Source organism: Oxyura jamaicensis, chromosome 1 (genome assembly GCF_011077185.1).
Source record: "Oxyura jamaicensis isolate SHBP4307 breed ruddy duck chromosome 1, BPBGC_Ojam_1.0, whole genome shotgun sequence".
In the NCBI taxonomy this organism is placed as follows: domain Eukaryota; kingdom Metazoa; phylum Chordata; class Aves; order Anseriformes; family Anatidae; genus Oxyura; species Oxyura jamaicensis.
In genome coordinates, this window is record NC_048893.1 from 45245976 (window position 1) to 45271068 (window position 25093).

The window sequence follows — 25093 nt, forward strand, 5'->3', positions numbered from 1 at the left end:
GGGAGCCATGTAAGCACATCAGATTCTCAGGGCTCCATTAGCTAAGTATCAACCCACCCCTTTTGCATGCCAGTGGCATTGATTTCACCTCATCTGCTCACAGAACCTTCTTGTGATGGACTTCAGCTTCAGCCCATGCTGGCATGGTTGACATGCAGAAGAAGGCATGTGCCAGCTTTCGTGTGGGCTGGTTGCTGTGCTAGCTTCTCCATGCAGATGTACCTCTAGACTCCACTGTGAGATCCAGTGCTGGAAACAAATGGCAGAGATTGCAGGTCTCCTGTGCCTTAGCTCCTGCTTCCAACAAGATGATATGAAGTGGCTCAGAATCTTCCAAGCAAAAAGAGGACATCTGCTAAAAACTTACAATCCCATATGATACACCAGAAAACCAGCACCTTGAAAGTACTCTAAAGAGCTGGGGCCAGCTGTGCACTGCTGTGTTATCTGCTTCCATCGGGTATGGGAGCAGTTGTGGGCATGGATGGCTGTGAAGTTAGTTAAGATAAGGAAATGAGAGAGTATCATGAAAAAGGCTAAAGGGAAAAGACTACAGAAATTACTTCAAATATTTCATTCATGAGTTTGTTTGCTTGTATTGTGTCCCAGCCTCCTTTTACTTATTAGTAATAACTACTCAGCAACAACTCCTAACTTTGGCAATAGGGATTAATTTGATTATGTGCATTTAAAATCTCCAGCATTCTGTGCATGCTGTATAAATAATACATAGTTTTACTAATGACATGCTGATACCATTCACAATTCCACAGTTGTCATTTTCATCCTAGCCAAACAGGCAGACAGAAGCCTCATCAGTACTAAATGAAAAACACCATTAAAAAAAAAAAAAAAAAAAAAAAAAAAGGAACAAACAAAAACCAGAAGAAACAAAAGTATCCTCTTTCCTAACTTATCTCAATTTCTTACCCATCAGCAATGAGAATTTCCATTTCAGGTTCAAAGTTAGAATGTGAAATGAGTGGAACCAAGACCTAAATACAAAGAACTGAAAAATTAAGGGGTCCCCAAGAGTTGTTTAATCAAGATACAGGACAGAAATACTAGAATAATAGAGTAGTTATTTTGGAAGGGACCTACAAAGATCATCTAGAAACCAGACCACTTCAGGAATAACTAAAAGTTAAAGTATATAATTAAGGACATTATCCAAATGCCTCTTGAACACTGATAGGCATGGAGCATCAGCCACTTCACTTCAAAGCCTGTTCCAATGTTTAACCACCTTTGGAAAAGAAATTCACGGTAAAGAATTTTTTCACAGTAAAGAACTTTTTTCCTAATATCGAGTCTGAACTTCCCCTGGTGCAGCTTTGTGCCATTCCTGCATGTTCTATCCTTGGTTACTGGGGAGAAGAGACTGGCACCTCCCTTTCCATTTTTGCTCCACAGGAAGCTGTAGAGAGCAATGGGGTTGCCTCTTTGCCTCCTTTTTTCCAAACAAGACATACCAAGTGTCTTCAGCCTCTCTTCATAGAACATGCCATGCAGCCCTTTTATCAGCTTTTTTACCCTCCTCTGGATTCTTTCAAGTATTTTAATATTATTTTTATATTGTGGAGTCCAGAACAGCACATAATATTCAAGGTGAGGATGCAATAATGCTAAATATAGAGGGAGAATCACATCTTTTGACTGGCTGGCTATGCCATGTTTAATGCACCCTAAAATTTGCCCTCTTGTCTGTCAGGGCATACAGCTGGCTCATATTGAGCTTGCTGTTGACCAGCAACCCCAGATCCCTTTCGGCAGAGCTGCTCTCCAGGCACCCATCTCCCAGTCTGTACCTGTATCCAGCATAATTCCGTCACAGGTAAAGCACCCTGCATTTATGTTTGTTGAACTTCTTGCTGTTGATTGTCCAGTGTTCCAAGATATCTAGATCCCACTGCAAGTCCTTTTGTCCTTCCAGAGAGTCAACAGCACCTCCAAGTTTAGTATCATCAGCGAACTTGCTAAGGATGCATTCAACTCCTGCATCCAGACCATTGAAAAAAATGTTGAACAGAACTGGCCCTACAATTGAGTCCAAGGGAACGCTGCTAGTGACTGGCTGCCACTGTACCAGCCAAGGTAAAACCATTAGCTCAGTGATATTTATACAGTCAGTTTGGGCTGTCTTCCAGATGAGGTATGTTTAATGGTAGAAACAAAGATTATTACTGCAGGTTAATTGCATAACTACAAGTGTATGCAGTTGTTTAAATAACACTGCCATGAACACAGATCTGCTTGCCACTGTCACTATGTTTTAATATGCTTTCTTGCAGTGTGAATTATGATTAATGAATTTCTAGGTGAATGAATTACAATATTGTGATTAAATGTAATACATTAAACTGCCTCTGTATTAGAAAGGAATTAGGCTGACTCTTTAATCTTTGCTTGTATGAGGGCTTCTAAAACATGTTTAAACAATTGCATATGTGATAGTTTTGGAAAACTGGAAGGGGATGCTTTCAAATAAAACTTATTATTAAAATATGTAAATAAGTAATTGAGAAGAAACTATACCATCTGTTTTGAGCTCATGATCTCTGACTTTGGTATGGATCCACTCTGACTTTGGGAACTTAATGAAGAATTTTTTCCATCGGCTCTCTTTTGAGTCATATCTTGGTGTATCAAAACAAAGCCATTTTATAACATGACTTTGATGTATCATGTTCTCCACTTGAGTATCATGTATCTCCACTGCTGTTGCATACCTAACATTTTGTGTAGGTTTACTTTTCCTTAAGAGAGCAGGGAGTTTATGATCATCTCTAGCAGCTGAGAAAATATCTTGTGTTAAGGAGTTTATCATTAAGTCTGGCAACAAATCTAACTTAACTCAGTCACAATTAAAAATTGAAGTATTGACTATAAATAATGCATAAATAATTATATTCTTTTAAATACTTAATGTTTTATAAAGAAAAGATAGTTTAATTTTCTCTGAAACCTTGAAGGTTTTTTGTACCATTGTTTTATTGAAAAGATTATCATTCACTTTTTTTTTTTCTTTTTTTTTTTTTTGATTAGAAGTATATATAAGAAAAATACACATCCTGATTTTGTAATGCTTTTTCTTTCTGTCAGATCATAAGAACATGAATGACATTTTCCCTTTGGCTTTTTGTTTTGCTTGTGTTTTATTTTGGTGCACATAAGCCACATAAAACCAAAAGCCCAAATAACTATTCCAGCCCAAGGATACAGACTGAAGACTAACAAAGAAATTATTCTGCTTTCAAAAGATTTATATTTCAAAGGACGATGTGCTATGTTGCAAGTACAGCTGATGGAGTACATTCTCCTTAAATATTGCATTCTAGTCTTAAAAGTCAAAAAGGTGCAACCCTTCTACAAGATATTGATGAAAAACTGCACTAAATTGTTTGTGCCACCTTCAATTCCCTGAACGGTGGCCCTTTAATATTTTTCTAATAGGAATCATAGATCCAGGCTGCAGCATACTAATGAGTATAAGCCTACCAATTACATTTCACTCTCCATTTCAGATTAAATGACTGTCTGTCTAGGCACTCATGCAGCCCACCCCCTCCCCACACCACGGTGTCCTGGTTTTCAAAAATAGAAATAATAACAATAATAATGTACTGTATCTTTCCAGTTAGCTACAACTCTATATGCTTTGTTAGGCTAATGATAAAGAAAATGCCTGAATCTCAATGTTATGCTAGCTGCTTCATGAGGATAATCAACTTGCCATGCATCCCTGATGCTTTGCACAGCAGAACAGAAAGATAGAGAAATCTTTAAGGAGACAGAAATAGTGAAGTGTGTATACAAAAGAAAAATAACCGACAGATGAAACAACAGAACAAAGTTGATGGGTAACAACAGTAGAACTGCTTGGATTTTTCCACTTTATCCTCATGGGAGCTCCTCCCCCAAAGCATTCTTTCCATTTTCTATTGAGAAGGTCCCTTCCATCTTCCTGTCACTGCTTTGCTCTACAGTCCTGATACAGAAGAGAACTGTGATAGCTGCTGTCTGTCCTCCATATAACTCAGCTGCCAGAAGAGCTGTGGTTTGTGGTGCTCAGCTTCCAGCAGCACATAGGAAGGCTGATCTCAGTCTCACCACTTGCCCATCAAATACAGGTGGACATCCAACCATGCAAAAACATTGTGCCTCCTGTGAACTCACACCCTGTAAATCTGAAAAAGCAAGGAGGCTGAAACAGACCCACCCTCTCATGATTTGTTCCTTCCACTTCTGAGGGTCTGGACCCCACCTTGGCCATCAACACTGTACTTGGTATTTTATTAGTTGTGCCAAAACCATAATTAACACAACTTGTGACTTTCAAAATAGAAACATAGGCTTTACTGTCAATGGAAAAATGCCCCTCCTGCCCCACCCAAGTCCTTGCCACTTGGATTCACAACAGAAGGGAAAGCAGAGATGGAGAGTAAGCAAGCAAATATAGGCCATTTTTATGAGAGCCAGAGGCTGGGTTTATGCAGACTAGCTATAGGAAAGGTTTGAAATAGACTTGTAAGAGATTATTATAGTATACCAGAACTTGAAATCCATGTGTATCCAGGAATAGTATAGGTAGGGTTAGGGCAGGACTGCAAATAGGTTGCATAGGATCAGAGACAGGCCAAGGCCTCTCTGCATTTCTTTAACACAAACTACTGTCTTCACATACCGTGAAGACCAGGCCTGGTCTGTAGAAAATGGAGGGCACACTTCCAAGTTCCATATTCTCACAGATTTTCCCCATAGGTAGTAGCTTAGTTAATTCCCTCCCTGATGGGAGGATGTTTTGTGCCAGGGGTGTGTGTGAGAGAGGGCATTTAATTCTATGGACCTGCAACAGCCTGCTTGGCTCTGAAACTTCAGAGTATGCACAACAGTTCCAGGGGCTCTGGTCTTCAGAGGTCACTGTTGCCCTCTGGAGTCTACCAACCCCCATCTTACATGTGGTAGCAGGAAACTTCTTTTAGGTTCACAGCTTCACCATTGGCCTGTGGGGAGCTGAGGTCTGTGGTGCCATTTTGTTGACGTGTGCTCTTTGTTGGAGAGCCCATGAAGTTGGTGACTGGGAGAGCCCTCCAAGCAGAGAATTATCCCTTTTGCTTGGAGACACCCCTACCTGTTTCTGTGGATAACAGAAGGAAAGGGAGGGAGCCATTCTGGAAACCTCTTCGCCTCTAAGTACCTTGGCCTGGAATTGCCCACGTCTCAGCTGCAAATCCCTGTTCATGGTCATTTACTGAATTTCTCCTGAGCAGAACATGCATTTCCCTTCCTTCGCTCTTCCTCACCACAGGTGAGCTCCTGCCCTGTGCCAAACTTTTTTGCTCTGCTTTCAAATCAAGGAGCTCTTCAGTTTGGTACATCATGCATGAAGAGAGGAAAATGGTATACCGACAATGGGTTGGCATTGTGCCTGAAGAGTGTATGCAGCAGCCCTCAAATTGACTAAACTTACTGAAAGAGGATGGCTGACCTATACTGTAGAGCCATCCCTGTATTGCTAAATGGTGAAGGGGAGAGGTAATAAACTTGCTGCCTAAAACATGCATCTCTCACATTGTCTCAGAAATATTGAAGGACTGAAGGGGAAGAAGGATGGATCTGTTTCTCTTCTCCCTTCCAAGGCTGACAATATGTTCCCAAACTCCTTGCTGTCTGTTGTACAGATGTGCTGGCTGGGCAAAAGAGGGCAGGTACCCTGTTTCATCCCCATCTAACTCTCATGTGACCAGTCCATTTAGAAGGATCCTGGGCTTTCTTTTATTATAGATTTAGGTTGAAACTCTGATTATCTTCTCTGCACAGACTCCAGAATGACAGCAGAGTTCACCTGACTGACACATGGGAAGTCCCATGATAGCCCTATTGAAATTACTGGCAAAACTCCACATCTGGGAGCCGTAGGTAAGTTTTAGAGAAATCACTGCTAGGTTACAAGCCACTAAATGACTCCCACTAGTTTTGAATCAAGCATATATACTCTAAGTAAACAAAGTGAGTTAACCTACACTGGGGCTGTTAATTTTGCCTGCTAGGCACAACTGAAAAACAAATAAACAAACAATCATAAAAATTACAGGTACTTTATCTGTCCCTTCAGAGTTCAACCAGATAAACTGCTGAACTGGAACAACTACAGGGACAGAACGACCTCACAGTGGAGAAGGGGAAGGTATGGAGACTGGGTGATTTGCATTGGGAGTTTTCTAGAGGAGATAGATGACTACCCTAGGATGTCTCTGCTCCATTTGGGAAGATTATCTTGGTCAGTTCTCCATTCACTTTCTTCATCCTTCCCTCCCTCCAGGTTGCTAAATGGAAAGGCAGGATCAGGAGGCCTTTAAAAGAATGAGCAAAAGAAAAAAAAAAAAAAAAAAAAAAAAAAGAGTCCTCAGGGGTGACTTCTTACTGTCAACCTCCAGTCAGGAAATCAGGAATACAGCACCAACTGCAGCTTTCAACTTGGTTAATCCCACTGCAGAAACAATCTTAATCTCAGGTAAAGTCTTACTCAACAACATCAGTGACCTATTTAGAAGAAGAGACATTTGCCAAGAAAGGTTAAGTGGCAATCAGAGGGCCTGACATATACAGAAAGGTGAGAAACCTAAATATGACTAGGCAGGCTGAGCACCAAGTAAGAGTAAGAGGAGGCATTGACCATCCAGAAGTATCAGAAACACCTAAATGCTAAGGATGGAAAGGAGTTGATTAAAGTGGTATCAGAGATAAAAGCAGGAGCAATAGCAGGATCATCTTTTCAGAAATGATACATTCACAGCTAAATATAAAACTGAGCTTTGATAATGAAACTTGTCACATACAAGAACAGTTTTTCACAGTAAGCCATTATGTCCTGTCTGCTGAGACCTTAAACCTAGACCCAGAAAGTACCTTATAAGGCATGGACAAAGCTGCCACAGCCTCCAGAGTGGAAGAGATGGCCCAATATATCTTTTTCTTCCATAATTTCTATAATTCTATGAGCTTTCATATTTTGAAAATAAAATTCATTTCTGTTCATCGAATGCAGCCACTGCCTGTTGTCTTCCAGAAGTAGAAACCTCTCCCCAAAAAGTTTCAACTGCCCTTTATTGCAGTCTTTCGTCACTGTCACATCATCGTCTTCAGGCTATCTGCACCAGAAAAAAAGTGTTTAGGCACTAAGATTAATAACAGGTTTATTGGAAGGAGTGCAAATGCAATAGGATGCATGATTTTTAGCCTCTAGCTGTTAATGCAGCATCTTACACACTTTAGCACTCTTTGCCCATGGAAAACAGGAATTCTGTTTCTGCTGATATTGGAAACATGGCATGTTCACAACATTTTGTTTTCAGAAGACAAGTAATTTTTGACCAGTTGCTTTTAATAAACAAAGAAAATATGACTCTATATAGCAGTGCTTTCAGAAAGGACATTTTTTTCCAGCCTACCTACTTTTTTTTTTTTTTTTTTTTTTTTTTTTAGCATTGCTGAAATGTGGTGTGTCATTTTTGAAATGAATTAAAGTTGATATGGGATAGAACAGTAAAATAAGCAGTGGGAATGGAAATGAATTCTTGATTAAAGAAAGAATGCTCAAAGTAGATATAACAACAACAACAACGACAAAAGACTGGAAGAAAACTGCTCTGTCTATAGCGAGTGACTTATTTTCCCTTGGCACATACTATGAACTATACTCTCAGAAAGAAACCAGAATTCCAAAAGGAGTCAGTGGGGCTAGAAAGGTGACGCAAATGAGAGCTGGACAAACAGCTGTAAATAAATTTCACGATTATTATTATATCCCCTCTGCCCCCTTCTTAATTTTTTTTTTTTTTTTTCCTGGTGACAACAAATCTTCATTCTACCTATTTTCTCATTCTTGTGTATCGCATGCAAGGTAGTTAGCCCAAATTTCATGGAGTGAAATGTGTTCCATTGGGAAATAATTGCTCAGTTGGGGGTGAGGAAGGGGAATGTTTTATTACACATCTTGGAAAAGGATATGTGGTTCAGATCATTAAGCCCTACTTTTCTCTCTGGATAAAATCAGATCAGAGGGCACTGGAGACATGACAGCAATGGGAGCAAAAGATAGATGAACATACACACTGGTAAGATGGATGGACAGATATGACAGATGCTGATAACAGGGTTTTAATATATGGGATAGAAGAGATTATAAAAACTACAATCTTCCTTTGGCCAGATGTGAAAACTGTTTTCTGAAATGTTACATTTGGCGTTAAGAATTCTGTAAAAGCATTAAAGTGATCTGATGTATATGATTTATAATAACTATAAAGAAGCTACCAGGCTGTAAATGGAAAAATGGAAAGGCTCTGAGGAGCAGAAAATCATGGGACAACAGAAATAATTTGAAAAATAGTATCCTCAAGTAATATAGACACTTTCTCACAGGTATCTCCAGAGAAGAAACTTACTGAAATAAACAGCAATCTTGTATCTAGTCCCCGTAACTGATTACATCATCCGCTATATTTAGAATACCTCCCCTGTAACCATGGAAACTGCTTTTGCTAAAACTCACATTATTCCATTCAACATTAGTTGACACTATAGAAATACTCTAGGAAGCTCACAAAACAATTAATGTATCACTATTATTATATGCCTGTATGTATAGCTATGTGGTTTTGTCCTTTCTTGAAGTATGCATTGTGCATAGCCGGAGATGTCAGATTTCTGACAAAGACTACAAAAAAACAGATGTATAGCAATGGAGTGAGCATACAAGACTACAGAAGAATTCAGAGTACATCCTCTATACTTTGCTTTAAGCCCAGCTGCCCAAGGATAGGGCTTATGCTGTCACCCTGCATGGACGTGTCTGTGTGCCTTTTTTTCCCCACATAATTTTTGAACCTAGTTTCAACCAAGTTTGATGAAGACAAAAAGAGAATGGAGTTTTTTAGAAATCTTTTCACAAGCTTTGCAATGATAAAGTTATGCAGAAAGAAGTTTTACCAATGATCCCACTGAAAAACAAGTAAGGCAATCCATATTAGACACATGAGAATCTTAAACAAACAAAACAACAACAACAACAACAACAAATTGTCATACACCACATCATGGAAGTGCAAAAAACACTTTTTTTTTTTTTTTAATAAAAATGCAGCTTTGCAAAATCATAAAAAAAATCCAAAACTAGTATCACAACTTTAAACAAATACCTAATGTAGAAAGGAATTCAGAATACTTCTGAGAAGGAGTCCCAGAATCAGCCTTCCAAACTGGAGGCAAGGAGCTACAAGCATTTCAATATAAAATTGCTTTAAATTTATGCAAGTGATTTTCTGAGATTAAAAGTTAAAGCTAGTACTAGGAAACAAAGGCTTATGTTACACAGTAAGTACAGACAACCAATTTTCACAGTACAGGAATGTTACTATGGGGTCCAAGGTGCATCTGTGTTCTGCAGCATATTCAGAACTGAGCTATAAAATGGGAAAGAGGTGACTACATGTGTATACCAAAGTTGATTATGAATAATTGCAGGACGATCTTCTGATATTATATGACTGAGTGATAAAATGGCAAATGAAGTTCAGTAGTAATAAATATGAAACAGGGAATGCATGTGGACAATAACATAAACTATACAGGTACAGGGATGAGATAACTCACCAATTATTACTCAGAAAGAAATACTGTATTTGTAGTCACCTCAGCACAATGATGAGTAAAAAAGACAAATCAGATAGTCAGAGTTATTGGAAAAGTTATCAGAGCAAAACAGAAAATAACCTATGCCATTTATAAATTCAGGGTGCACAACATTTTTATGACTGTAATTGAAAGAATTGATGTGAGAGAACTGGCTAATATGAGGAAGAAGAAGAAAACAGAGCCAGGCTATGGTGTCCTTTCAAGAACAGAAGAATAGATTAGAATTCCTCACCCTGGAAGAGAGTCGGCTGAGGGGTGGTAAGATTAAAGCCTACAGAAACTTGAATAGTATGGAGAAGATGAAGGGGGAGTGACCTCCTTCACACTGGGGAGAGGATGAAACAGGAAGAAGGGAAATGACCTTAACCCCAAATTCCACTTCATGTGAGAGTCCTGCCAGTGGTGTGTCTTTTACATCTGTCCCAAGTCCCATATCCTGTCTCTGAGTGGTGCTAGCTGAGAGCGTGTGTTGTATATGAGGTCTTAGCACTGCTGCATAAAGAGACTGCAGAAAAACAGAGGAATCATTACAGAAGTGGGGAAGAGACATTTCTAGTAACTATCTATCTAAATGAGCAAACACTTACCAAAGATATTGATTTTATTCCATTAGAGCTTCATGGGTTGCATGCTGTCACTAGCAATAACCTGATTCTGCAGGAGCATGATGGCAAGACCAGCTGGATCCTTCAACTGAGTGGCACAACACTTGCTTTGAAGAGACTACGGTTTCAAACCTTTTCTCAAGAACAGCTGCCACAATTTGCCCTTAGCCTACAATTAATGAGTTGTGGCATGGGATCAGGTCTGTCGAACAAAATGGATGGTCCTGATAGTTTGAAATCTTCAGTACATGGCCTGGGGGAATGAAGGTACTTCAGCCTAGCTCTAGGCCAGTGCCATGGGCTGAAGGCAGCAGAACTCTTGCTAGCCTACCACTGCTCCCTGGGCTGTCCTGGCACCCCTCTTTCTGTCACCAGGTTGTAAAAAAGGTTGTTGAAATGTTCTAAACAAAAAATAACCAAGCAGAAAAATCTACTCAAAATAGTGCTCTGCTGCAAATGATGGCCCATGTTTGCCAGCTTCTGGGTGGGTTTTGTCCACATGGCTTCTGAGGAAAAGTAGCCAAATGGACTTTGAGTGCAGTGGCTGAGCAAAAGAAAGCAGCAACAAAATGTCCCCAGAGTCACTGGAACGAGGTACCTAAAAGTCAATCCTTGCAATATCGAGTGCTAGGGTTCCCACACATACCATGGATAAGGAAATGAGTCGTTTCTTCAGAGACAGCTCTGCAAAACCTTCATGGTGCAGATAACCAGTTACACTGTACAAAAGCTTCCATACTGAACACACAAAATCTGTAAATATTTCATGTTGATAAAATATTATCATTCACATGTAGTAGACTGATTTTCAAATGAGACAACTCTGCCAACTTTAATGTTTTTAACAAACTTTTTCTTAGGCACCAATCCCCATTCAGTCTTTAGAGTATCAAAGATGTTAGCTTGAAAAGCATAACCTTCCAAAATATTTTGCAAAAATTTAATGGTATGTCCACTTGCTCTATTGAAATTCTTTCACAGAAAAATCAGATTGTTACCAACATCCAGAAACTAATTAGGAAGGAAAAGTACCTTTCAAACTGCAAATTGTCTTTTCTATACTCTCAGAGCATTACAAATTGAATGACAACTTGATTTTCAACCCCCATCCCCTTCTGCAATGTTAAAAATGTGAGTGGAAAAATAATATCTCACCAAGCTGAAACCTTGTTTTACAAATACAAGTTTTAGCCCAAGGCAATAGTTTCAAACAGTCAAGTGGGAAATCCTGAAAATAGTGGCTGGAATGTCCTGTTAGAGTGGAGAGGCACCCTGAACTAATGCATTGTCTACATGTTGATGTATTATAGCATCTTATTCCTACTAAAGGGGTGGAGATGATTTTGGATTGATGTTATTTTTGTATGCAAAGTCATTAGACACCTCCAACTCATTTCCATCTCACTTTAATCCTTCAGTGTAACACAGACAGTTTTGTAGTCCTACATAATATGAACCAACTGAATGGATTCCAATTTATCAGGAAACTATAAACAGCAAAATACCAAACTGAAACTGCAGCATCAAACCCAGTGATCACTGTCCCATACATTTTAGATTGTTATTTAAGGCCTCCTGGGAGATCAACGCAGTATAACCTATTTCTCAGGATTCCTGTCAGCTATATGAACTCGGCAACTACTTTTACTAATGTATTATGACTTGTTTATGATACTGGAGAATAAGTGATGGGATCAACATGGTCACAGAGAAACAGGAAATGATGTGGAAATTGTCTGGAAAGGGTATCTTTTTTTTTTTCTTTTTTTTTCTTTTTTTTTTTTTTTTCTGGCTATATATGCACATACCAAAGTACGGTGCTATTACTAGTTTATCCCTTAGGCCTTCATTTAGGCCCTTCAGACATTGTGTTTGAACCTAGATGTGTCCTCTTTGTCAGAAATGCAATATTGAGGATACCGATACAATTTTAATCTGCCCCTCAAGAGCAGTCACAGAATTCAGACTTAAGATTTAGCTTTAAAATTAATTTTGAAGTTACAAAGAAAATCTGTCAGAGAAACTTTGTATCTGCGGATTTTTCACAGATTATGTGGCTGTCAGACAAGCAACACCCCATTTGAGAGCAGCCGATAAAAGAGCTCATTTCAACCTCCGCTGTGTCCGTGCTTGCTCCCTGCTGGTGCAGGGAATGGCTTCCAGCAAAGAGGAGGCTGAATCCCTCCAGCAGGGATTTCCTTTCCAGCTGCTGCAAACAAGATGGATCCACAAGGCTCTTTGTGGGAATTAACACAACAAGTTCCTGCTGAGCAGGAAATTTCCTAGTTATACCTCCATTACTTTCCCACTTCCTCAACCAGCATGTACCAGTGAATAAGCCAAGTCTCACCAGAAAGGCGCTGGAAAAATCAAACAGAAGGGCAAGGTGGTTACTCTCCCATCTTTCTGTGGGAGCTGCTTCTGATAAGGAGGCTTGGAAAGTAGCTATGGCTAAAAAGATCAGGGCACTCAACTGACAAAATTTCATACCATTTCTTTCTGGTCCTTCTCCAAGTCCTCTCGCTCTGCATCCCACTACTACATCATATATGTTCACATCCTTATGCACAATCCCCTGTGCACTGGCACCTGAGGAGCACATCTTTCACTCTGCCAGCAAAAGACATCACATCCCTTGGGAGACTGCTGCATGCAAACTGTTTTCAGTGTTATATCACAGATTTCCCAAAAGGCTCATGCTATCAGTACAATAACTCCCATTTTACAGAGGGCATAACAACAGCTGAGAGCTTATACATTTTTCTTGTCTTATACAATTTTCATTGGTTGTATGAATAATAGATTTAACTCAGGAATACATTTAAGTACATACTTAAGTACATTTGCATTGTTCTCTAGGACTACATTCTTATAGACTTATTTTAAAGCTCTCTTTAAATCCTGTTGATTAAGGTCCATACCTATATGGCTTCCTGAGTAAGAAAGCTTCACCAAATTGGAGTCTCGTGTATACTATGAAATAAAGTGCTTAAGAAATAAAATGCTGTTCACTGTAAACACCCAAGAGACTACAGGAATATATCCAGTGCTTTCATACTTACTGTCAGGCATGAGCAGATTTATTTTGGGTCTGCCCTCTAAGTAGAGAAAGTATCAGTGATTTGGAACTGAAGCACACAAAATAAGAGAAATCAACAGGGCGGTCTCATTTGATAATTACAGTGCAATGTGCTTTCTGTTGCCTTCCTCCCCACCCTAACAAAAAAAGTTCTTTGTTATCTGCAATGCACTGAAGAAAAGTAAAACCATTTGTCTAATAACAGAAGGTTTCATTTCCGATTACTTGCAATGTTTAAGTGTATCCTACATCATTCTTACATGGCAGTGAGTTTTGCAATCAATATGATCCTAACTGTGCTTCTGTGACAAGGTACTTTAAAAGGTAGTGCTCTACTGTCATTTCCCATGTAACTCTTCTCCCTCCTCTTTCTTCCCTCCCTGCACAGTGATTTGCAAGATGTAGCCTGAAAGAGATACTTGTGATGCCATCATCTTAATTTCATACACACAGATATACAGATGTCTCATGGCAAAATATTGTACAGTGTGTTGAAATAAAAGCCATAATGAGAAGAGTTAAACTGTAGGATGCGTTGCAGTTTTTAAATAGAAACTATTAAAGCCTTTCTCTTTTCTGTCACAAGACATGGTACATATCTTCATAGTATCACAATTCAAGGAACTATTGAAGGTAGATTCATTGGAACTATTGTAGGTAGATTCAAGTTCTCATTCTTAATCTTGTTATCTGTGTGATGCTTTTGTAATGCTACATTAAAGGACAGTTTTCATGTAATGGAGAGAGGCTAGTTATTTGAACCCTTGCCCAACTTTCATGTTATACATTGTTCACAACAATTCATCATAGACATATGAATGCCCAAATGTGCATATACACGCTGCCTAACTCAATCTGTCAACAGGAGTGCCCTGACTACCGATGAAATATGACCTTTTGAGGGTGAATTCTTGCAACTATTTAATGGCATGCAGTCATGCACATTAATTTTAAGAAGTTGGAGGCTTGTCTGTAGAAGGATATATAATAGTAAACCAGTCACAGAGACTTGGCAAAGCCATCAGGATTAATAGTCAGAGGCTTGAACACAAAGCTATCTATATTGAACAAACATGGTGAGATGCTCAGCTTTATGGCTAAGTAAAGCCAGGGCATTTCCAGCAGCACCATCTCTGCTGCCATTTGGACTTAGCACTGATTCAGTCTTGACCTACCAAACTCCCATCACCATTTTCTGCAGCATGGACGTATGTCCATGTTTCTATACTCTTATGCAGCACAAGCTGACAGTGCTCAGCTTGCCTGAGGCAGCTCTGGATGGGCTGGCTCAAGCACAAGAAACAACCTAGATGTACTATATGTTGTTCCTCTCCTGCCTTGCTAAGAAGCATGCAGTATTGATATAGGCTTCCCACCTAAGCAATGATTTACTTTCTCCTTGCTTAGCATATCAGTTCAGATAGGATCAAAGTACTAGCTGACATGGCTGAAAACTAATCAGCTTATAATTTGCACAAGGTACCACGCTACTATTGTACATCATTAATAAATATGACAAAAATCAGACAACTCTGCTTGCTGGTCATTCATATTGCATAGGAAATTGACTGAGAATGTCATTAAAAAAATCTGTATTCACTCAGAATCAGAAGCACTTTTTCCCATTTTTTCTTTTCAGGAGTTGTCCAAATCTTTGAAAATATAGCCGAACAGTTACACTGATTTTGTGCGATTTCAGCTATCCTTAAGATTTTTATTTTTTTTTCAATATTAAAAGTATTGACAGGTTTTCTTGTTTTCAATTCTAGGAAAGTTCCACAAATCCTTTTTTGTATGATTCTAAGTCATTAAATATCAGGCTATATGCAGAGGAGATAGGATGAAGGGTGAAGCAGCTGAAGAGTCATCAGATGAATTGCTTATTATAAAAGATGTACTAAATTAGAACTAAATTTTTGAGACACTGGAAATCACTCAAAACTCTTTGAAACAGCTCCACTTCCCTCTAACAATCAAAATATTTTGTAAAAGCTAGTCTGAAGAGTTTGTCTTCCTCCTCATACTGCAGGTATGAGCGGCCTGGAAATATTTTAGCAGGGTACACAAGAACCTCGTAGCAATCCTGTGAGTTTTCTGGTGAAAACATGGTTGGTAAATGAAAGCCAACAGAAAATCAGAGTGTCTTTCAGTGAGGGGGACAAGCAATGCTCCTCAAAGTGCAATGCAAAGGATTCATCAGGATGCCTGTTTTCTGTGACCGCTGCATGGTCTTGACTGCATGTTGCAGTCCCACTGTGGTGGTCAGGCCAGGCCTGGGGAGCATCTCTCCTGCTTTTTGCAGAACCTTTTGCTACACTCACACGAGCTGTGCTGCCACGGCCATCACCCTTTGGCTGGTGGCCAGGCCAGTGTCACTTTCTGCAGGACCAGGAGCTTTCTGGTGTTCTGGCACACTTGATGTGACAGAAGGCAGCATGGTCTAGCAAGTTCAGCCGTTTCACTGCTTATGCAGGTATGCATCTCCTAGTCAAAGAGAAATTTGGGGTTTTTGATCACGTCTGGCTGATCTTTCTCATTCAGTTAGTAAATATCAGCAAGGGGAAAATAATTCTGAGAAATTATTATTATTATTTTTAAAGACTAATGTCATACATAATGTTATTTTCAAATGTTTTGTCTCAGGAAGATCAATTAAGGAAAATAATAGACTAAAATAATCTAGAAGTGCAAGTATCATTGAAAATACTGAATAATAATAATTTAAGGCCATGACCAATAATAATTAAGGATAATGCTTGTCTCAGGCACAATAATAGTAACAGAAAGCAACACCATTTTAGCTGGAGGAAAGTGGAAAAAAAAAAAAAAAAGTTTGGACTGCTTTGATATTTAGGATGCAGTCTTTGACTTTGTTAAGATAAAGTTGAAGAAATGAATTATTCATGTAAATGTTTCCATAGTAACAAGCCAGAAAGTAAAATAATGAAAGCAGCCACTTGTTTTTAAGGGGGAAATTACAAGTTTTAGCCCATTGGCTGTGAAAGTTTGACAGTTTGTACACTCTGAGGCAACAGCAATGTGTATACCTGCATCATATATACAATCCTGATTCACTCTCTATGATCATTTTTAGCTTTCAGAAGAGGGCAGGAATGAGTGCCTCAGCAAGCCTCATGCTGCATCGGATAAGTCTTTGAGCACCACCCAGAATCTAACTGCAATGAATGGAAATATTTTTTATTTTCTTTAATAAATTATACAGCTCCATTCCATTCTTTATTAAAAGAAAACTAAGGTCAAAAATCAAAGCACACCAAATCAGGGAAAAAAAAAAAAAAAAAAAAAGTCCTGTGCAAAAATGATAATGAAAGGATTTTCAAATAGCACATTCTTGTGGATGTAAACGGATATATAGCTTGACATTTTCAAAGCAATTAAAACAATTAGGGTGAAACCAACAAATGGAATAGGTGATTTTTTTAACTGCCTAGTGAAATCCAGAGCCACGTTCTTGAAGTGTCAACTCCCATTCATTGCCTGTGTAAATTAAACGTCCAAAATCTCTCATGATGACACAGGGTTTCCTGAAAAAAAGGCAGTGGACTAGAAAGAAGCATCCCAAGCTTGCAGTTGAGGCACAGAAAAATGCCAAAGGGCTGATCCCCAGGACAGGGGTCTCTGCACAGACACCCAGCTAGGGAGCACTGTGGGATGAGAACCTTCTCTGCTTCTGGGTGCTCACACCAGGTGTGGGTGAAGCACTGATGGGAGCTGGAGCATTAACTCCCCAGAAGAGTTGATGCACTCAGGACATTCACTTGGGAATGGGAACCCCAATATCTCAGTGAGGACAGGCCTAAAGCAGAGCAACAGGAAGCTACCTGATTGTTTTGGATGTTTTTGCTGGCTTTTGGAGGCCTCTCCAATCTCCTTAGCCAGGGGATCACAGAAGAACTTCTTTACTGAACGGGTTGTTAGTCACTGGAATAGGCTGCCCAGGGAAGTGGTTGAGTCACCATCCCTGGAGGTCTTTAAAAGACGTTTAGATGTAGAGCTTAGGGGTATGGTTTAGTGGAAGATTTGTTAGCGTTAGGTCAGAGGTTGGACTCGGTGATCTTGGAGGTCTCTTCCAACCTAGACTATTCTGTGATTCTGTGATTCTGCAATCACAGAATTGTAGGGGTTGGAAGGGACCTGAAGAGATCATTAGGTCCAACCCCCCTGCCAAAGCTGGTTCCCGAGAGCAGGCTGCCCATGTAGGTGGCCAGATGGGCCTTGAATATCTCTAGAAAAGGAGACTCCTCAACCTCCCCAGGCAGCCTGTTCCAGTGCTCCATCACGCTCACCATGAAGTTCTTTCACATGTTGGTGAAAGGGATGTTGCCTGGGGGATAAGCATGCTCACAACAGCTCCTTAGGGTTGTGGGAGCCTACACTCCTATAAAACATTTGCTCCTCTGTACTTAGTGTTTAAAATGGGATTTATCATTCAGCTTGAGAACAGCCGTACAGCTGATAACCAGGATGCCACAGAGAATGCTAACTCGTCAGCATGGTATGAAAATTGTTTTCCTGAAAGTTCTTGTAGGTTTAATCATACTGTTTGGGCTTATTTTGTAGGTCTATTTCTTTTTCTCATGCCATTAAAAATCAGCTCAGCAACGGTACCTGGTTCTGTAAATAAACCTGAGGCTAGGCCAGGAGCAATACCAGTTTAATGTCAACAAAGAAGCTGGTATATATTCTTTCATATTCTCTACCTTTTTTCCCCGCTCCTGCCCTTTTTTTTTTCTTTCCTTTTCCTGATTCTTTATTTTAAGCAACTGTACAAATGATTGGAGAAGACAGAGTGCAATGTGATATCTATGTAGCACATTGCTTAATATCCCAGGTGTAATCAATTGAGACAATCTCTAGCAGTGGAGAGTTTACATAAGTCAGCCTGATGTCAGGAAAAACTTAAATTCTTCTGCTTTCTAAAAAGATTTTTTAAAAATGTGCGTTTTTTTTGGCCAAAAATTTAACGTGAATAGGTGCTTTCAAAGATAATATGCATATATACTCTGGCTTTTCCCTCCCCTTTGTTATCATATAATGCTTGGCTTTATGTACTTTGGAACTACCTAACATTAGATCATTTCAAAGCTACATCTGTTGGTTTCAAGGCTAAGCTAGGTGTTACAATACAGTACTGCTAAAACATTAGCTATAGAAATATCTTTACCAAGGTAAGGTCCACTTTATGAACAAATTATCAGCTTGGAATATTGAATGGAAACTAGAAGAAAAGATGAGCTACTTTATGAGGATAGTTACAATAGCTTCAATATGATAACGCTAAAAGACTGTCTTTACACTATTTTTGAGTCTGTATTCATGTAATCAGCAGCTCATGCTAGCATTGATACTGCCCAGTCAAAGCTCCACAAGATCTCTCCACTGCATCTTTGTTGATGCAAAAGACAGGCAGGGCTGGGTGAAGTGGGGCCCTGCCCATGTGTTATGCAATCGTGTTGTCCCCCATCAACATCACGTAGCTGAAAACTACCAGTGTGTTGAAACATCTCAAAGTGGACCCTCCGAAAACAGTCCTGAGGGATTATCAAAGACCCGTTCAGCTGACTCAACAGGCCAGTACACAAAAGTATTTTAGATGCATTTGCAGTTGTTATTTTCATTCCAACAAATTAAATAAGCTAATATTAGTCTAACTCCTGGCAATTTTCATCTTACCAATTTACCTTGTTTGTTTTGCATAAAACTGCCTCTTATTCCATCTAGGCTATTTATTAGATCAGTTTGTGATGACAGCAATGCTTGAGAAGTAAGCAACTACGTAGGCATTTGTTTTCCATGTCAGTAGCCTGAACCCCAATCTCAGGCTGGGGCAGATTAGTGCTCATACCAGATAGCTCTTCCAGGACCATGGGTTTCAAAAATGATCCCTAGGAAACAGAAGTTTCTTTAGAGGTTAGAAATATAAATTGGTGAAGTGACAGATTCTATGATATGATGGAAGCTCAATTATAAGTGGATAACATAATATAACAAGTGCAGATGAAATCCTATTAAGGTCTGAAAATCCAATATCTCATCTTCCTGACTTTTAATTGATCTTTACACATACTGTCATTGCAGTCAAATATTTGAAATGATTCCTGTACACATAAACAAATGTAAGCACATTAACTCTGTTAATAATTTTAACAAGTAATTTGTATTTCCCATTAGACTGTCTTACAATTTGCTTTACTATAATTAAAGATATCATCAGTGATAAGCTTTAATGTATTATTTAAAGTCTGCCTGTTTATAAGATTTGCTTTTATCATTAACTGCTGGTTGATAAGATCCACACATACCTTCATTAAGAAATTATATTTTATGTCTAAAACAAATAGGGTATTCAGATAGGGAAGGACTACTGATTTTTATTTATTTTTCAAACAGAACCTAAGTATGGATTTTTCTTCCTAAGGTTTATCTGTGGTTAGGCAAGCAAGTTCATTGCACCAGTAAGTAATGGCTTTCAGTCTGCTTTACCAGAAAAGCAACAGAGTTGCTGAACAGGATATCCTTCATTCGGCATAAAATTGCATGTTTCCATGATATCTACAGTACTGAGAGAAGAGAGAAGTTCTTCACATGAAGATAGTTATGGAAACTTACTGTGGAGCAAAGTCGCAGGTCACTGTGCTTTTGGGTAGGATGAAAAGCCCTAAAAATGGAAATTCTTTTGTCTGGGTTTCTCAAAGCCCAGACAACAGAGGCTTTCAAAGACCTAGCTAGAGAAACAAATGGATACCATGCAATGTGGAGCACTGCTTAAATCCTTTGCAAATACTGTGCTGTTTATACTCTTCCAAATCAGATACAAAACTCCCCTCCTTTACACTTCAATAACACAATGGGAATCAACAGACTAACCACCTCTGCCCCTGTTCTGTTTTACACAATTGTTATGTGCCTCTTAAAAGCAAAGTGCTCTTTACAGACTTTTGAGATTATTTCTTTCACATTACTTGCCAAGAAGAGAAAGAGAATTAATATGTATGTTTCCAGCTTGAGGTCTGAACTATTTACTTGTGGTACAAATGTGACATTTGGGAGTCTTCTTTTTGTATACCCAACACCACCACACTGTAAACAAAAGCAACTTTTGACACCAGCTATGACTAATCCATTGCTTTAGTTAGTAAGTAGAACATACATTCAATTCATAACCAAACAGTTGAAATTACCCTGTGAGGCTGGAAAATTGATGATCAGTTTAACAACTTTTTTTTATTATTATTATTTATTTAAAAAAAAAAAATGCAGATTCTAGGCAGCAGTAAATAACATCCCGGTGAATAAACTCGCGGAGTAGGTGGAGGTGGAGGTGAAAGAAATTTTCCTTTGTTTATTTTTCACTTGTGGTTTTGTTTGAAGTTTTGTTGTTGTTGTTGGTTTTTGCTGTTGTTTTGTTGTTTTTTTGGCCTCAGTTTTATTTTAAGGAATGAAACACTTATTCTCCAGCCTCAGCACCTGCAGCTTTATTGTTCTTATTTTTATGTAGCGAGGAGATGATTTGGACCTTAATTAAAATTGGGATCACTTCTTGTCATGAAAGTTTATTAATCATTTTACTAGCAAGAACTAGCATGCAGTAAAAGTTTCTTTTTCTATTATCTTGATGACAATTTCAAGATTCTTCTGTCAGATGAAAAGAAGACCACAAAGACATAACTGGCACAGATGGATGCTCTTCCATTCTGTGGCACTCAGAACACCAAAAGCGTTTGTATCTTCCTTTCCCAAGATCTGTTACCCTCCCTCTGTAACTTACATTTTCCAAACTGTCAAGAGGAAAACAGATTCAAGTATAACGTTAACAGAGAACTGTTTAACTATTTATGCTGCTATAATTTTGTATTGATTTTATGTAAACTTTTAACCAAACACAGATTGCACTGCTTAAAGAAGACTTTTGGGAGTTCCTAATAAATTGCCTTTCCGATCTTTAATGGAGCATTAGTAATTATCGGATACAATGTGATTTAAAGTCATTTAGAAACCACAGAACAGTAGTTTGATACAGTACATTTCTGTCTCCCTAACAAATTGTGTTATATGCAGTTTATATCTGACAAAATACTAAGAAAAGTGCTGACAATAATTTATCTTGAAAAAAAATTCTATGTTATCATCAGGACATCATATGTTCTATAATGTATTCATTGTTAACAATAGTGATTTAAACATTTCTACAGGAAAAAAAATTAGCAGAAGTATGGGCAGATGCACAACAGAAGAAGGAACTTGTACCTATTTTTAATAAAATCTAAGTCAAGGGAAAGAAACCAAGTGCAGAGCAGGTAAGAAAACAAATGCATGAAAGCACTTCCCTGCTTACAGTAGTCAAAATTAAAATTGGTTGCCCATTGAAAGATCCAAATAAAGAGAGATTATTATTCTAGAGTTAATACAGAAATTCTGGTGATGACCAAATCTTTAAATTTTCCATCAGTTGTGCATTAACAGCCAAGGGGACCCAATGAATGTGCATCACTGGATGACAAGAGTGTATGCACCACAGGAAAACCAGAAGCTACTATGACATAGGAGCTGGACACAAATGCTCTGGAGGGGATACATGAATGGCCTGACAAGTCCTCTTTGCCTTACCCATTTTGCTTCCAGTCCTGATATCACCTCAGATAGTTGCTTTAGATACAAAAAGTCTTCAATAATTTTTCCACAGGCCCCCTGATAGTTCTCTGGCATGGCTGGTTCAAGGAGGCTGACTGGACAGGGAATCAATGACCCACTGGGGAAAAAACTCACTTTGTTGTTACTGTTTTTTTTTTTTCTCTGACAAACCCTGTATCTTCAGTAGCCTGTGCCTAAGGCACTGTCTTCTTATTAGGCACCCCATAGCCATGAGCAATGGCCCCATCACCTCAGAGTTGCAGAGAGGCCAAACACAACACTGGTACCCAGCGTGATAAGGGTGCTACAGCTTTCAGTCCATCCCACCATCACTATACATAGCCAACAGCTCACAACATACACAGCCAACTCATAATGCTCGCTGTCCCCCTTCGTGGTTGCTCTCCTCTTCGCTGCTCATCCCCATGTGCCCTGAATCCCCTGTCCATCCCACTCAGCTGCTGATCCCCCATGGCTCATCCTCCCATGCCTGTCTTTTATGCATCCAGCTCAGAAATATATCTATTTCTATATCCAATGTCTGAATCACATCTTCAGTTTCTTTTCTCTGCTAGCCACTTCCACTTTTTCTATCTGACTGTTACTGCCACTCAATTCTCTTTCATATTTCCACTCTATCCACAGCAAGCACTGCCCAGGCCTGCAATAAATTTCAGCTAACCCATTTCTTTTTCCTTCCATCAATCTATCCTGATGCCTTTTATCAGTTTCCTCCCTAGGGAATTACTTGCCCTTTACTTGGCCCCTATAACACTGTTGGAGTAACTGTATTCCTAGCAAGTCTCCCCATCTATCTTCAGCATTTATGGTACTCAGGTCATTACAGAACACAGGCACCACTACCTTTCCCCAGATCACCAGTTACCGTTGGAGCCACTTCCATACCATTCAACCCATTTATCACATATTTTATTAGTAATCTCATTCCTTTCTCTCTACCTCTACTTCATACATACATTTCCATACCTTTACCAATTTATAAACAAAAGTACACACAAGAAGTCACACATGCAGATTAAAAGAAGCCTGGAAAACTTGAATTTGTAGATATTTTCTGCCAAGCACAGCTGAACAAGCTGTCATTAAGAGCAATGCCCCCCAGTTTCTTTGCAGATCATCAGATTCCCGTCCGTGGTGCAAGGCCCAAAATAACTGGTTCATCAATTTGAGCAGTCAGTAAATGGGGTCTTCTGCTTTATTTCTCCATTTGTTGGAGCAGACAAGAGCAACATGATTAAGCAAACATTTTCAATAATTAGGAGATATCTTTATTTTTAACATTCATTTAGTGGTATATAATAAGTCTCAGAGGTCATGGGCTTGACTCTATAAAGCAGAAAGCCCACAAATATTCTGTGCAGCTCTCACTGGTGGGAAGAAGCAAAAACATTCGCAGAAAGCAAGCAGCTAGCCTACCTCATCTATTACCTCAGTCAGCTTATTCCCATGTGTGCAAGAACCTTCTTAGGTAGATCTAAAACTAGACAGTGATTGATTATGGAAAGAACTGTTATATAACTTAGACATTATCTTGGTTTCCACAACCCTAATCACAAAGTTCCAAATGCATTCAAGTGACAAACCAATTTAAAAACAATTTGACTCCCAAGACAATCACAACAGGGAAAGACTTTAAACTGAGCAGGTATTACAATGCAATTAGCACAATTAACCCTTTGTCACAGCAGCAAATCAAGAGTTTCCACCTCTTAGTGTTTCTTTAAAAAGTCTGTGATTGGAAAATTGACTTCCAGCAGGGAGGAGTTAACACTATGGCAATCTCTTCCTTACAGATTTTTAACAGTCACCAGGTGGCAAAATCTATTTATACACCATATGTTTGTAATAGGATCTCAATTTGTAAGATACAACATTAAATTTCTTGAATGAATATACTGAACAGAATAGCATGACAACTGGAGCTGAAATAACATGATGAAACATATTAAAATTGGTGTTAATATAATAATCATCTGTGTTTTGTTCCATATGGCAATTTATGTTAACAGCTAAGTTAAACCCCATCTGTTTCTTCAAAAACTGAATGTAATAAAAGAAGAAAGGTCATGATCATGAACTTCTGCCTCCAAGTCGCATTGTGTGTATTTAATAATGAATGTATGGCACACTGGATTTCTATATGATATACTCCAAGTTAAAAGGCAAGATTTTCCTCATGCAAAAACTAGCATTTTGGGTGCTCTGTATCCCCTGACTTACTGAAGAGCCTTGAGGAGGGGACAGCTGGCAGCAGAATGGTCAATGGCAACATAAAGAAATGATCTAAATTATTCCTGCTCCAAAGATCCTGTCAGTACAGGGTACACCTGATGCAGCAATGACAAGACAAATGGTATATTCCACACATCTAACAGGTGTGCTATGCTACCCTTCTGCTTGTACTGAAATGCGCTGACAGTACAGCAATGGGGAACATTTGTCTTTATCTTTATAACAACTGACAAGATGCATGATTACCACTGTAAGGGTATCGAGAAAAAAAAAAAAAAAAAAAAAAGTTCTGTCTACGAGCCTAGTTATTAGTTACATGCTGAAATGCTGACCAAGTCTAGCAGAGTAGGAATTATTTGTAAAATTGCCTTCAAAAAACATTATCTCCCACTCAGCTTACAATAAACATCGAACAGATCTCACCTGCACTAGCTTTTCATATTCTTTTTATTTTTTGTTAGCATTTATGGCAGTTTTGTAACTTAGACAAGTTCAAACTAGTAATGGCCACTTAAAATCCATCACATCTGTGATTTTATTCCTTCAAACTTTGAAGAACTAAATATTATTATATATATATAATCAACATAAAAATGTCATGAATGTGATGAATTCACCTCCTTGTGAATTTTCCCACTGTTGGCAAAATATGTATATTGTGTTAGTCTTTGAAAGCAAACCTCTCCTGGGATACATTCATGGGAAATATAACTACTGAGCCCAACATTCAGTCAGAGGACCCTCATTCGGGCATCCACCTCACATCTTGTATTGCGCTGAAATACATAAAGACTGGGTCTAGGCTGTC

At 38.8% G+C, this 25093-nt stretch overlaps 1 long non-coding RNA gene across 1 annotated transcript; it reads right to left on the minus strand.

The window, feature by feature from the left end:
- Positions 1-6084: 6084 nt before the first annotated feature.
- LOC118178986 lies at positions 6085-23595 on the minus strand. The gene is made up of 5 exons (XR_004756347.1): positions 23470-23595; positions 13364-13429; positions 10948-11020; positions 6910-7151; positions 6085-6353 (listed from the first exon to the last, which is right to left on the minus strand). It is a non-coding gene; the product is annotated as an uncharacterized LOC118178986 (long non-coding RNA).
- Between the last annotated feature and the right edge of the window lie 1498 nt (positions 23596-25093).